Source organism: Equus caballus, chromosome 2 (assembly GCF_041296265.1).
Source record: "Equus caballus isolate H_3958 breed thoroughbred chromosome 2, TB-T2T, whole genome shotgun sequence".
NCBI classification, from domain to species: Eukaryota; Metazoa; Chordata; class Mammalia; order Perissodactyla; family Equidae; genus Equus; species Equus caballus.
The window spans coordinates 113,798,888-113,815,065 of NC_091685.1; positions in this window are offsets into that span (position 1 = coordinate 113,798,888).

A 16,178-nucleotide genomic window follows, 5' to 3' on the forward strand; every position below is an offset into this window, starting at 1 on the left:
GGAGTTCCAGCCTGGTTTAGATTCCGCCAGCTGATGCATGTATTTTTTTTGTGAAACGTGAATTCAGAACTAAAGAAGTGAGAAGTGAAGCATGGAATGAAGCCTCCCTTTTGTTGGTGTGGGTCCTACCAGCCAGAGTGGTTCTGGAGCTAGCACCCATGGGGATAGCTTCCCAATTTGGTGATTGGTTTCCTCCTTTCAGCAGGAACACCAACTGCACTGGCAACCAGTTCTGTTCTGCGGCTTTGAGAATCATTTCTAGAAGCTCAGCCTGGAGCTTGCTTTTCAACTCTTCCAATATTTCTGTAACCCACATAATGTGTTATAGCAAATCCCTTTATTAAACAAGCTAGATTCTGCCCTCTGCAACAGAATATCAAAGAAATGGCAATCTGGGATTTGCTATCTGATCTAAATAAGCTTCAACAGAGAAAGTCTCCTGCTGGAACTAAAGGTTGGGACCCAAGGAAATCCATGGTATGCATTAGTAAATAGTTATTTAAATTATCACCTGAGATCACTTGGAATGAAGTACCTTTTGGAGTCAGTGGTTTGACAGACCAAGTGGCTGCTACAATAAAATGTTATGATGAAAATGAAGAATGTGAAGTTCATGGGGCCGTCAATAATGTCTTTTAACTACATTATTGAGGTTAACAAAAAAGGAAATAACCAGTTCAGGATTTTAAATTGCCAGCTCAAGTTTTGGTGAATATAAATCAATTCTCAACCTCATCAAGACTTTCTGGAAAATTTAGGGCATTGGGAAAGGGCAGTAACCTGATCACTTGAATGGGGACATTTGGTAGGCTCAGATAACTCTGAGTACCCTAGATCCCTAAGTCCCTGGGGGGCCACCCTGGTCAGCAGTGGCAGTCCCTCCTTCCCTGTCTGATGAGTAGAGATTTCCTGGACCTGAGATTCTCTAATGGCTTCACCTGAGCAGGATAGCTGTCAAAGGAAGGACAAGTTTTCTCATGCTCCACTCTTTCCATCTCTTACTGCTTCAAGATCAACAACTAGAATCAAATCCAAACATGTCATAGTGAGGTTGGTACAAAGTCTAATTCAGAAAGTGAACAGCTTACACACCAAAGTAATTAAAATATTTTATCATTTTTATATTACAGTTAACCTGAAGAATGTCATGGAAATGGATTCTAAAAAGTGCTAGACCATGGGGGAAGAAATACAATTATAGACCAGAATAAATTTATAGATCTGGCTACACTTTCACTAAATGTATTTGACATGACAAAAAATCCTTGGAATACTGTTAAGGAAGGAACCCCAAGATTTAAGAAGGCAGAAATGTTGGAATAGATTAATCAGGTACACAACCCACCTCCTAACTGGATCCCCTGAGAGGGCTCAGAGTACACTGCCCATGCCAAAGCACTGAGAAGTACATTGTTTTAGTCAATATATAGTTACAGAAGATTGAAGCACCACCTTCCTTGAAAAGCTCTGTAGCTCCATAGTGGCTGTCCTTCCAGATTGAAAGATGCTGCTATTTATCCAGTCTCTCTGATTTCAATGAGCCAAACAGAGCATCACTTAACAAGGAGGAGCAAGATGGGTAAGATAACTGTGATGGGCAGCAGGACCAAAGTGAATATCAACATGGTTTGACTGTAAGACTCTTTGATATGGGCTAATTGATGAAGGGCTGTGATAGATGGGCAGTTTGCTAAGTTTCTACTTGATTTGTATAACACCAGTAAAAACTTCCTACATCTGGTGAACAGAGGCCTGCCTTGAGTCAACATAAAGAAGCTAAGGCTTCTCATCCAATTTCCAGGCCTGGGTCACTAAACAGACCCATAGCCCCTGAATAAAGGTCAGATGAGGTAGATTTTAGGAGGGATTTTGCAATAGTATTACAGGTATAAATCTTCCTAGAAGATTCCTAGGAAGCCTACTCCAAACAGCCTTGGGTCATTTATCAAGAAGTGATGGTTAATTTTATGTCTCACCTTGACTGGGCAAAGGGATGCCCAGATAGCTGGTAAAATATTATTTGTGGATGTGTCTGTGACGGTGTTTCTAGAAGAGGTTAGCATTTGAATCAGTAGACTGAGCAAAGAAGATCCACCCTCACCAACTTGGGTGGGCATCATCCAACCCATTGAGGACCCAAATAGAACAAAAAAGGTAGAGGAAGGGTAAATTCTCCCTCTCTCTTCTTGAGCCTGGAAATCCATCTTTTACACTCAAACATTGGAGCTCCTTGTTTTCAGGCCTTCATACTCAGGCTGAAGGCCTCATACTGGGAGTTAAACCATCAGTTTCCCTAGTTCTCAGGCTCTAAGACTCAGAAGTATACTACTGGCTTTCCTGGTTCTCCAGCTTGCAGATGGCAGGTTGTAGCAAATCTCAGCCCCTACACTCATGTGAGCCAATTCCCATAATAAATCTCCTCCTATAAACCTCTGTATATCCTACTGGTTCTGTTTCTCTGGAGAACCCTATACACAGAGTAACTATGTGTGGAGAAAAGGAACTACCCATACCATCCAATAATAATTGGATATTGATTCGGAGATGACATAAACCCCTGAGGATCCAGAATGCTGTTGTTTTCTAAGAGTTAGAAAGGATGTACTTAGGAGGCAATTTATAACCGGAGCTTTGGCTCACCTCCATCTCTGCTTGGGCCTAGTGAGTCCAAGAACATGCTAGTGGTTATTTCCGAACACCTAAGTGCTCGGTTGACATAGGCATAGTCAGTAACTGACAGAATCACAACATCAGACCCCTGAACTATGAAGTAAAAGGCATTATGGTCGAAATAGCAAAATGAGAGTCTCAGGGATAACTCCTCTCTGCCAAAATAGTAAGTCAAAATCAATTCTGCACTCCTGAGAGCATTTCAGATATTAGTGCCTCCATCGAGTACTTGAAAAATGCTGGGGTTGTAAATCCTGTTCCATCCCCATTTAACTGATCTTTTGGGCCATGTAGAAAACAGATCAGCCTTAGAAAAATCAATAGATTATTGTTAACTCAGTCAGGTGGTGATTTGATCACAGATCTTGATCTATATGGAGGCTCTGTACTAGAAGAAAGCAACATGGTTCCTGATACCTTGTATGCTCCAATGCTCTCTCTCTCTCTCTCTCTCTCTCTCTCACACACACACACAAATATCTGCCTTCAGCCAGCACAGTCAGATGGTTTGTGTCATCATTGTTCCTCTTCAACTCTTGGCTCTGTGCCATAGTTTAGTCTGCAAATACTTGTATCATCTCACCATTACAGAGGCCATCACTTATTACAAATCATTTATTACAAATAAATAATTTGTAAGGCTGCCAACCTTACATAGGAGCCAGACCACATTAAGACATTCCAGCTAACCCAGTCTACAGAGCAAGCAGCTTCATAATCCAGCAATTGAAGTGGGAATCCAGAGGCTCTATTGTTGATCAGAAGCTCTGGGGCAAAACCAACTGTGGCATCGACCCAAAATCAAACCCTGACTGCAGATTCACAGACAGACCTCCAGGATTTTGGAGACATGCCAGCCCATTTTTAGAGAATAAAAAATCTCCTTTTACAAAACAGATGCTGTCTTGCTACCAGCCTCCTTAGTGAAGACTGAGACTTAACTCTGAGATACCAAGTAACATGAGATGTGACTGTTGATCACGAACTGGGTGTTATCCGATCCAGGAAGCCATAAAGTTGGCATGTGAAAATGACATGTACAAGAGAGGACTTTAGTAGGATCTAAAGGCACAAGTCTTGTGAAGATATGGTCCCTGACTGCCCCTGCTGTGTTGTTCCTTCTCATTTCAGTAATACCACTTAAAGACTCCTGGAGTTTCTCTGGGGTCATTTAGTTGACTAAGGAAGGAAAAAACTGAGCCTGGTTAGCTGAAGTTTCTTCATGATATACCACGCTAACCAGAGTAGTCTGCTGAAGCCTTGAATATTCTATACTTACACTCAAAATAAAGAACATCACTAAAGCCAAAAAAATCCCAAGAGAAGTAATAGAAAAACTGGGATGGGGCCGGCCCAGTGGCGCAGTTAAGTTTGCCCGTTCCACTTTGGCAACCTGGGGTTCCCCAGTTCAGATCTTGGGTGCAGACATGGTACCACTTGGCAAGCCATGGTGTGGTAGGCATCCTACATATAAAGTAGAGGAAGATGGGCATGGATGTTAGCTCAGGGCCAGTTTTCCTCAACAAAAAGAGGAGGATTGGCAGCAGATGTTAGCTCAGGGCCAAACTTCCTCAAAAAAAAAAATCTTGCTCTATATTTGTAATCCACCTGGGCACGTTGGTTCAGAAGGTCTGGCCTACGAGATGCATTGAGGGGGCCTCAGTTGAGATGGGAGTCTATCAAGGTCACAGAATCACAGAGACACATGGTACTTGGAAATGTCAGGTGCTGCAGAGGTCAGGAGTACGATATGGCAACAAAAATAAGCAGATTAGTTGAAAATTTGCATATACAGAACAATCAACTCCCAACTCCCAACATACACACACGTACATATCACTGATACAACGACAGTTTTCTGGACCCAGGCAAAGAATTGATACAGGCTCATCACAAGGTTGACATAAGGGAAGCCATATTGTAGAAAAGAAACCATATTGTAACTTTAAATGACCTCTGACTAACTAGCCCAGACATGCTCTGTAGATTTTGTGGCCCCTCCCAGCTGCTTTAAGATAATAACTTTTGTTCGAGTTCCTTAGGAATGTGATGACCCCTGGGCAGAGAGCCTATGCTGATAGCCATCATCAATGACAAGTGAAAGATCAGGATATGGGGCAGCTGCTCCATTCTCTGACGCGTATCCAGTAAAACAAAGGACTAACAGGAACTGGGACCAGATGGTCTGCCCCACCCAGAGACTAGCCAGCTCCCCCACCTGGAGACTGGCCCTGTATATAACTGGCCTATAGTTTTTGTTCTGTGAGATGGTTCTTTTGAACATGAGTTGGCCATTTTCCCTCTTGCTAGCAAGCTGTAATAAAGTCCTTTCTCTCCTACCACCTTGCCTTCTGACTTTTGGCATGTCTTGTGGTGAACAGACAAGCCCACTTGGGCAGTAACAGAATTAGAGGATTCCTCTCAAAAGAAACTGACTGGCCCTGAGCAAATACCTTCATGTGATGACATTTAGGGTAGGGCTGTAAAAGAAATACTAAAAACTTATTTATTGTTTATCTAAAATCCAAATTTAACTGAATGTCTCATGGTTTTATTTTCTATATCTGTCAACTTAAATTTAGGGGTTTCCCAGTTGAACACCAGCCTCCTTGCCTGCCTATCTGCAACCCAAAACAAAGCCCATCTGTGGATAAACTTCTTAGGATATGAACAAAAGTCCCATCGGCACATTATATTGCTTTATTACAATATATGAATAGATAACCAGGGATCACCAAATAGTTGAGGAAATCTTCAGCATGAAAGCAAGAAACTAAGATTTTTTTTTTAAAAAAACCCAGGAAATATTACCCTAAGGGATGTACAATATTTAGAGAATAAAGTAGAACTGCAATAAACAAAACTTCTTTCTAGAAGCATAAAAGAGGTCAGAAAAGATATTACATCAACAAACCAAACATATTATTATGAAAAAGAACCAATCATGGGGAAAAAAAGCCAGTTGTTAGAATTTTCAATTATGATTACTGATGAGGATTTTTAGGCTGGTTAATTTTAAAACTACAGATGGGAAGCAGGCTCCGAGGAGTGGAATTTGCTTGTCCCTTTGTTGGGAAACATTTACATTTCTAAGGGAAACCTCTATCTGTGAAGATGCCTCCCTCTCTGTGCCAGGAAGAAGGGGGATGGCCTTATCTCTAGAAACTCTTAATCAATGCCAGAGGCAAGAACTTAAATTGGTTACTGTCTGGCAACCTCATGTAACTGACCCCCTCCCCCCCCAAATCCTCCTTTGTCTTTAGCTGAGGATAATATTTAAGCAGTGACTTCTGCCATTTACTCAATCCGGTTTGATTCTTATCTAAAATTTGTGGGACCGCCAAATGGCCGGACCCTACGGGCACTGATACCATTTTAACTTTTTTACATATTCTTTGTCTTGTAAAGAGATAACTCACATACCTATGCCTTAAATTTAGCCTTTCTCTCCACCCAACTTTGCAGCAGCAGCGGCTCTGACTGCCTGTGGGTCCTGTCCCACGCACCAGCTCTGCCTGCCCATGGGTCCTGTCCCCATGGCAGCAGTAGCGGGGGCAGCAGCAGCAGAAGCTCTGACTGCCCATGGGTCCTGTCCCCATGCTATTCTATTCTCTAAATAAAAGAGCACTACTGCTAGATCTTAAGAGTCTAAGAAATCTTTCTTTCGACTCCTCGGCTCACCGACCCCGTGTCAATTACCAAAATTTAGTAGAATGTTTGGAAGATAAAATTGAGATTTTTCTTATAAAATACAGTAAGATGAAAAAGCTGAGATGGAAAATAAATGAGCCAGATAGAGAAACAGAGAATTCAGAAAGTCCAAAACCTGAATAGTGTAAATCACAAAAGACACCCAAGAAAACAGAAATGAAATTATTAAAGAAATAATTCAAGGGAATATCGCAATGCTGAAGTACATAAATCTGTAGATGAAAGAAAACATTAGTGCCCATTCCAGCGGATTCAAGAAAAAAAAAAAAAAGACTAGACCCAGCAATGTACACTTTCAGAACAACATCAAATTGTAATCAAATTTCTCATCAGTAACACTGGGTGCTAGGTGGCGTTTTCAGATATCAGACTCAGAAAATTTATTTTCCATATTCCCTTCTTTGGAGAGCTGTGAGAACAGCAGCAGAATGAAGATGTAAACCAAAAAATATGTTGGAATGAATCCAGAAAAGCAAGGAAGGAAGCACCAAGTGCTGAGATGACAGCTGTGTGGTGAGATTAGAGACCAACAAGTCTAGGGAGGAGCCGGGGGATGGAGCTCCCAGGGGAGGCTTTGGGAGACAAGGAGGATTCCATGATATCAGGAAGAGTTTTAAAAGAACATGAAGAGAGACTTCAGTGTCAGCTTCCAATGTATAAAGAGCTCGGAAGTTGTCACTCTCATCCTCACAAGAGAAAAGCTGTACAAACTGCAAATCAATGACTTTTCTTAGATCCCTCAGAGAATTGAGGTCATTGGGCAAACCATGATCTTGAAATCTAGAGAAATGGGCAAATCACAGTTGAGATCAGCTTCCCAGAAGCCTGTGGAGCCAGTGACTAGTAGGAACAAATCAGTGCTAACTTTGGTGAACTGCAGGAGGTTGGGTGTGGACTAGCTTGAGTGTTAAAAACTCTAAGGGGGCCCAGTCTTAGAAGAGCAGCCACATTTTCATGGGTTTTAACTCCAGGAACTCCAATGGGTTCTCATGGTAAAGATAAAAGAAAAATCCCCTCATGTTTTCTGCAAGGAGAGGAGAATGTAACCACCTTGAAACATGCCCAGAGTGTTCTCCATAACAAAGGTCTACCCTCCAGGGGAAACTACCAGAGCTTTCCATGATCTGAGGGGAAAGCAGTTAACCAACTCCAGTACTCTCAATCTCCCTGTCTCACAAAAAGGGAGGAGAAAAAAAAAGCTAAGAGTGCTTTTAAAGGTCACAGCCAAGGAACACAAATCCACTAATAAAACTGAGATTTAATCAAATTAAGATGATAGAACACTGCTTCTCCCCAGTACCTTATCACCACGTCAACAAGACTTCAGTATAATAACTGTGATTTACAACTGAGAGAGCTGCAAGACACAGACTCCTCTATGTAAGGAGAAGTTCTTGGGGAAATCCAGAGACAATAGGGAGAAAAAGTAACCAAACAAGGAACTAGAGAAAACTGAAACCTCTGGCACTTACAGGTACAACAAACATTAAACACAGCCAGCTCCCAGCCAGATTAACATAAAACCTCACAGTAAAGGCTTACTTATCTCAGTTCCTAATACCTGATATATCATGTCCAGCTTTTGACAAAAAATTGCAAGGCAAGAAAAAATACAGTCTGAAGAGATACAGCAAGCATCAGAATGAAGCTCAGATATGACAGAGATTTTGGAATTATCAGATGGGGAGTTCAAAATACTTATGATTAATACACTAATGGTTCTAAAGGAAAAAATAGACAATGTGTAAGAACAGATGGTTAATGTGAGTAGAGAAATGGAAACTCTGAGAAATTGCTAGAAATCAAAAACACCAAGAGAAATGAAGAATGCCTTTAATGGGCTCATCAGTAGGTGGACATGGCCAAAGAAAGAACCAGTGAGCTTAAGGAGATGTCAATAGAAAATTCCTAAACAGAAATACAAATAGAAAAATGAATGGGGTAAAAAAAAAAAAAAAAAAAACAGAATAAGATATCTAAGAACTGTGGGACAATCACAAAAGTTGTAGCATATACATAGTGGGAATACTGCTAGAAGGAGAAGAAAGAGAAAAAGTAATAGAAGAAATATTTGAAGTAGTAATAGCTGAGAATGTTCCAAAACTAATGACATACACTAAACCATACACCTAGGAAGCTCAGAGAATGATAAATAGGATGAATACTAAAAAATCTACTCCACGCATATCATATTCAAACTGCAAAAAACCAAGGACAAAGAGAAAATGTTGAAAGAAGTCAGAGGAAAAAACACTTCACCTATAGAAGCCGAAGCACTCTTTACTCCTATAAATTCCCTTTCTTCAATAAATTCTCCTGAGTTTATAGTTTTCTGCTTATATAAACGGGATGGTGAACGGGAGGTCCACAGACCAGTTTGGACGCCTTTCAGCAAGTCCTTTGAGTGTCTGTCTCTCCTGAGAATGTGCAGATTCTTCATGATTTGTTATCCTCATCTTTCAGGCTGCAGTCAAAATACTGAAAAATTAGGGAAATTTCTATTGAACATTCAGTTAACGTATTTATATAGTTATTAGGATAATATATTTAATTTTTTTGCTTATACTTGCTGTTACTGTCTGACTTTTAGCCCCATTTAGACAGCAGCTGGGTACTCTGGATATCATGTCTCCAGAAGAGGATAATGCAGAAGAATCTAAAGGATAAAAAAAAAAGTCAAGGGGCCAGACTGGTGGTGTAGCAGTTAAGTTTGCACGTTCTGCTTCAGCGGCCTGGGGTTCGCTGGTTTGGACCCCAGGTGTGGGCATACACACTGCTTGTCAAGCCATGCTGTGGTAGGCGTCCTACATATAAAGTAGAGGAACATGGGCACAGATGTTAGCTCTGGGCCAGTCTTCCTCAGCAAAAAAGACGAGGGTTGGTGCCACATGTTAGTTCAGGGCTAATCTTCCTCAAAAAAAAAAAAAAAAGTCAGTTTTCTGGCTTTTGGTGTTCAATAGCAAAAGCTCAAGTACAAGGCAAAAATTTTTTGAGAAGAAATGACCAGGCAGGGCCACACGAAACAAAAAGAGTGAAAAGGTAGGGGCCTGTACAGAAAGACGACTGTGACCCAGACCAGATGCCCTCACTACTTTGACATTCTTCAGTGTCCCAGAACTCAGATAATCAGGATAATGGGAGCTCCATAAAGAAATTAAGTTCAGGCACAAAAATTAAAGTTAGATATTTTCACAATCAGAAGCTACTTGAAATTTGACCTGGCATGTGTCTACTTAATTTATATAGAAAATGTCTGGAAGAAAACACAGGACACTGAAAAGAGTTCTCTCTAAGGAGTAGAACTGGAAGTCAGTAGGGAGGAATAAGGACATTTACTTTTCCCTTAGAAACTTCTGTAATACTCATATTCTTTTGGAATTCATTTATTTATTCAATAAAGTGTAGATTATTTTTATAAAAACGGTTAACAATTAACAGGGAGCACAATCACAAAAAATTACATGTTAAGAAAATTATTTAATGCCAATTTCACTCAGTTCTATAAGGCCGACAAAAAAGAAAATGAAAGAAGTTTCAGTAGGAAAGAAAAGCAATGGAGAAGGCAAGAAGGAGACAAGGAGCCATAGAAAAAGAGCCACAACAGGAAAAGAAAAGCATTGACTCCTTGTACAAACAGCATGAGGTCAACGCCGTCAAATAACGCATCTCTAGCCTCCACACTATTAGCAAGAGAAAAGTGGTGTGTACCCAAAATAAGACAAGTAGGCTAGTGAAAGAACCAGGAGGCACACTGGTTAAGGAAAAATGACTAGTTGATATTTAAACATGAGAAAAGAAGCCTTATGAAAGATTACAGCCACTTCCAAAAAAGTAAAATTCATCAAATGGCAGAAAGGTTAGACTAAATTTTTGCCTCTAGAGTAAAGAATTCAAACTGAAGAGTCAATTAAAAGAAAGCAAATTTATTTTCTCTAGTTTACTTAAAATTAGATACATTAAAAAACAACCCTGAGGCAAAAAGAGTCCAAAGTGTTGTGAGCTGTTAATCCCTCAGCTTTGCTTTGGACTTGTATCCGCATGCACACAGAAGGAAAACTTCAAACAAATACATTACCTGAAAAGTGCAGGTATGGAGCCCAGCATGGAGGGGCAGCCTCTTCCACTGGTGAGGTAGCATGGCTTTAGGGATGCAGGAGAAAAGATTCTGCAGATAAGGTGTCCAAAAAAGAAAGCATGGACAGAGAGCAAAAGGCAAGATTTGCCTGAGCCGCTTCACAACTTTCCCTCAGGCCGGACTTGCCACTCCCTTCAGGCCTTCTTTTCTTCTTCCGCTTCTCACCGTGTCTACCGCTCATCGACAGTAAGCCTGAACTCTGAATGTCAGTCCTACATATTGATGTGGGAGCACAAACGCCCACGCATTCGACGTCTGATGGCTAAGAAGTGTTCAGAATAGCTTAGCATGATAATCAAATGTCAGTGTTATTTTAGCATGGCAAAATAATAGACCAAAAATATTCTATGTTCCGCTTTTCTTCTAAACATCAATCCCAAGAAAATGAGCACCTATAATTATCTTTAATTTAGAAAGGAATTCACAAATGACAGCTTGTTATTTGCAGGTCAAAATCAAGACAGCATGTGCTATTTAACAATCTGGAGGTTGGAAAATTAAATTGATGGAAAGGAGAGAGTAGATACAAGTCAAATTGGTAGTTGTTTCTTTATTAGATGTTTGCGAGGAGCACTGAGTAACTTGAAAACAAAGGTCCTTATTAAAACAAGAAAGGCTATTCACGTCTATTTGTCGTGGAATAAATAGCAACTCAGAGACTTGGTTAAGTGTTTTCCTTCAGAGTCAGAGGCAGCATCCAGTTCATTAAACTTATTGTGGTGGTCATTTCGCAATATATACATATAATCAAATCATTATGCTGTACACTGTAAATTTATACAATGTTATATGTCAATTATATCTCAAAAAAATAGAAAAAAGTAAAATAAAACAGGTTTCTACACAAAATAAACAAAAGAGTTCTTAGGAATCGTAAGACTAGTAGTCACAGTTATTATTGTATAGCTCTATACAATTATATAACACTTTCTCCATATATCAACTCGTTTAGTCTTCACAGGAACAGTCTTCTGTCCTTCTCTCTTTCCTGAACATCCTCTTCAAATTAGAGGTGGAGGAACTAAGGACTGGAGAAGTCAGTGTCTTAACCAACACAGCAGAGCCAAGTGGCTAAACCAGAGTTCAACACAGGCGTGACCTCAAACCCATAAACACTCACCTTTGAACAGTGCCACCCTCTCTGAAATACTGGTTCTGTCATTAACAAGCTCTAAGATGTCAGATAAACTGATTAATTTGCCTGGATCTTAGTTTCCTCCTGAATAAAATTCTGGCACTGAATTACATGAGTCCCAAGTTCCCTTTCTTGTCTAACATTCCCTCATTCCTCTATTAAGAGTATATCATAAAACCAGAAATAAAGCATGCGATTGTACTGCTAAGGTTTTTTTTTAACACAGGTGATTATTCCGTTCAGAAATGTAAAGATTGCTTGAAAAATCAATAAATAAGTAACTCATTAATTCAATACTTGTGAGAGCTGACTCTGTACCAGAAAGATGCCTGTGACTGATAGGGAGAATGCAATGATAAAAATAATGATAAGATTCCTGCCTTCACCGAGCTCAGGGACAACTGGAGGAAATGGGCAAGTCAAGAAACAATTTCAATACCATGCGTTAAGGCAAGAAACTGGCCGTGAAAGAAGAGGCATGTAACAGAGACCAGGATGTCAAGCCACAATGTTGGATACACCTCAAAGGACAAGAGATTAAGCAAGCAAATAAACGAGGGGGAGAAAGCTGTTTTATGCAGAGAGAGCTAGCGATAAACAAATATGAACAAACTAATATCCTAAAAGCTAATTTGTGTATTGTAACCGATCAACTTCCAAAATGTATCCATACTTGCCATTTAAACCACAGGACCTGATGTGGCGGAAGTCATCCTAAATACATCTAATTCTACAGTTTCCCAAAATGATTTCCATAGGTGTTAGGTGGCACGACTAAGGCAATCCAGCTCTGTCTGATTCCAAAGTAGGAAGCCTGTTCTCTTTAGCTCTGAGCAACGCCACTTTCCTGTACATTTTTTCCTTGAAGCTCAACCGAATACAAATGATCCTGGCGCAGAATTGCATTTAAGGATGCTGGACAACTGAAGGAACACTGCGTAATTCAAGAGAAAATACACGAATATAAACTCGGCTGAAGAACCAGATACGAACGCGCTCTCAAGCCAGTGGAAAGGCCTCCCTGAATCTCTGCCATAGCCATGGACTACAGGCATCTCAAAGAAAGAGATTTTTTTCTGTAAAGCTGTAGCCAGAGGAGAATTTTCTCCCCTTTGAGGTTTAAGAGGGCAAGTCATTAGGCCATCAAGCCCTCAGAACTGGACGGGTACAATCGAGCCCATTTTGTATAAGCAAAAGCAAAATTTTACTTGTGGCTTGGCAATAACTAGTAGTTTATGGATTTATATATTTTAACAAGGTATTACTATCCTATAATTTTTAAACCAAAAAGGTAATACAAATTTGAGTTTTCATTACTGATTTTTACATCCCAAGGAAAGAAGATCAATGATTCTTTCAAATGTCCATCACCGGATGTTCTCTTTTTAACCACCGGTGAGAAAAACTAAGTGCCCTTAAGCACGTGGATTTTACATTTAGCAGGTGTTTCCCAGACTTGGCTGGCTTTGAAAAGTTGCAGGCCTACAAGTCACATTCTCAATGACAACAAAAATTTAAAAACCCTATACTCCAGAGATTAAGGCCCCAAATTACCCAACAGTTACCCAAGAGCCCTCTTTCTTCAGGAGAAACCCTGCGTGGGGGCTGGACTGTGTGAGGGACCCCAATCTCTCATGGCCTCACCTCCTCCTCCCAGCCAGGGCAGGAAGCGAGTTTCCCTCACAGGGTGCACAACCTGGGATTCCTCAGCCCTCCCCTGGGAAATGGATTGTGGTGACTAGAAATTTCTACAGGCAGTTGAAATAGAGAATACAGAATTCCCAACATTAATAACAAAAATCATTAATGACTCACATTTGTTTCTCTTCTTACATGCCACTAAAAATACCAAACACTTTATTTATTTATTTATTTATTTATTTATTTGTATTGTTTTGGTGAGGAAGTTTCGCCCTGAGCTAACGTCCATTGCCAATCTTCCTCTATTTTGTATGCAGGATGCCTCACAACATGGGTGATGAGTGGAGCAGGTCCCAGAGCATGGAAGCAGAAAGTGCAGAACTTTAGCCACTCGGCCACGGGGCTGGCCCCTCAAACACTTTATTTTTAACCAGTGATTATGTTCTATGCATATATTATGGTGTTGAAACTTTAAGCATCATTCCATGCAGTCAGATATTTCTGGAAGCCCAAAAGCAACCAACTGAAAATGTTTTCAAGGTATAAACTTAAGGTAAAACTTTTTAAGGACAGAATGAGACCCCTGACACTTAAGTCATACCTACCTGTCACCTGTGTAGCTGTTCCAACTCCCAGTTCCACAGTGACCAGATGCAGACACCGCCCCTTTTTATTTCTTTTCCCAAAACTTCTCTCCAAAGTGTGTGTATGTAGCAGATTTTTCCAAAGTTTGGTGCTACAAAAGTGATTTATGTCAGAGCAAGTTCATAACTTAAAACCAGATTATTAGACAACCGTGCACGCTAAAGACTTTGGCTATCCTGCCACAGAAACTGCTCACCTGCTTAACTGTTAAGCACTTTTTTGAAGGTTCCAGAGTCCCGCCACGTTGCATGACCCGCTTCTGCAACTTCAGATTACTGTTAACATCTTATGCAAAGCATTTTATCCACAACTTGCTTTGTTTTAATAGCGTAAGTCAAGTCTTGATATCGCCCCTGTCCCAACCAAAGTGGACCACATAGGTGTTTTTCTGGAGGGGAAATCCTCTTTCTGAAAGGAACTCCATGCTAGCTGTTTAAAAAAAAAAGCTGAGAAAATAATCTTTCACACTAAAGTAACATGGCAATTTTGTTAAATTTAATTAATTTTGAAAAGTTATAATGAACAACAACATTAATAAAGCAGATAAATAAAGACCTAAGGTAGGGATATGTTAGTTCTATAATACCCTTCATTCTATACTCATTCAATAAACTTTTATTCCTTCAATATTGCCTGCCGTCTGCAATATTCTGTTGTGGATGCACAGCCATGAGCCAAACAGATATGGACTCCAGAGATTATATTCCAAGAAGGCAACAGATCTTTTTTTTTTTAAAGTATACATATACAAACCTGTGGGTGGGGCTGGCCCCATGGCCGAGTGGTTAAGTTCACGCGCTGCGGCAGCCCAGGGTTTCACCGGTTCAAATCCCGGGTGCGGACATGGCACCGCTGATCAGGCCATGCTGAGGTGGCGTCCCACGTGCCACAACTAGAAGGACCCACAACTAAAATATACAACTATGTACTGGGGAGGTTTGGGGAGAAAAAGCAGAAAGAAAAAAAAAAGAAAGAAGATTGGCAACAGTTGTTAGCTCAGGTGCCAATCTTTAAAAAACAAAAAAAAAACCTGTGGGAGGCGACATGAAGAAAATAATTGAGGGCAATGGTAAAGAGTAGTAAGGGGACTTGCTTGGAGAGGGCAGTCAGGAAAACCATCTGAAAGAAGTGACATGTGGCCTAAGCCCTCTGGAATGGGAAGCTGGCAGCCACCCGAAGACCCATGCTCAGAGTCTCACTAGCAGGACAAGGCCCTGAGGAGGAAGAGGAGAAACTGAAAGGAAGCCAACGTGGCTGCCCAGCACCACTCCTACCCATAAAGGCACAGACCTTCTTCCTGAGTCCACTCCCTCACAGCAACGAGCAGCGACCTTGGCCTGAGGAAATGTATAATAGAACACTCACACGCCTACAGCTCTATGGGCCACCCGCCAAGGAGAAACTCATTTTTTGCCTCTTCTCTCTTAAGCAGGGGCTTCTTTCAAGTGGAAGTTTTAAATGCTGTGTGGTGGTGACACTGCAGAAAACATCCGCCAAGCCCTCAGGACATGTCGGATAACTGTAAATAGTGGTCCATCTGCAACTTATTTGCTGCCTCTTCAAAGAGGAGACAAACGACAAACTCTTGACTGATGGCTAGTTTTTGTCTTGTTTTGAAATCTTGCTTATTGGTAACAGAGTCACCGAAAATGCAATGCTTAGGCAGGGGCCTGTGGCCGTTACTTGATGAAATGCAGCAATTGACGTTAAGATAAGAATCAAACCCACCATACAAAAGCCTTTAGAGAAACACATATGGACATGATAGTTGATGTTTCTCCAAACAAGATGATATTGTTTATTCATGAGTTAGTGTAGTTCTGAGTTCGATTTGAAGACTTTCAAAGCTACTTCCCTTGTACTCCAACTAATGAATGATTTCCAGAAAGCCTTCATCGCTGGGGCTACTATTTAGAAGCTACTTCTTTGACACCACAAGGGAGGGTAGATAATGGATATATGGAACAATTCTTCAGGTCGATTTAACTTTTGTTTTTTTCTTTTTCAATTAGACACACTTACTTGTAGTCTTACCAAAATGTCTTCACAAAAAGAAGCAGGGAAAAGTAGATAAAACCGTAATGACAATTATGACTGTGCAAATCTTAATGGTGATTCACCTAAAGAGAAAAGTCTGCCAAGGCCAAGAAACCTCAGACTATAAGGCCTTATGTAATCATGGGAACATGGGAAAGAGAAGCTCAAAATGCGGGGGAGACATTGAGATCAGGAAATTGTTAC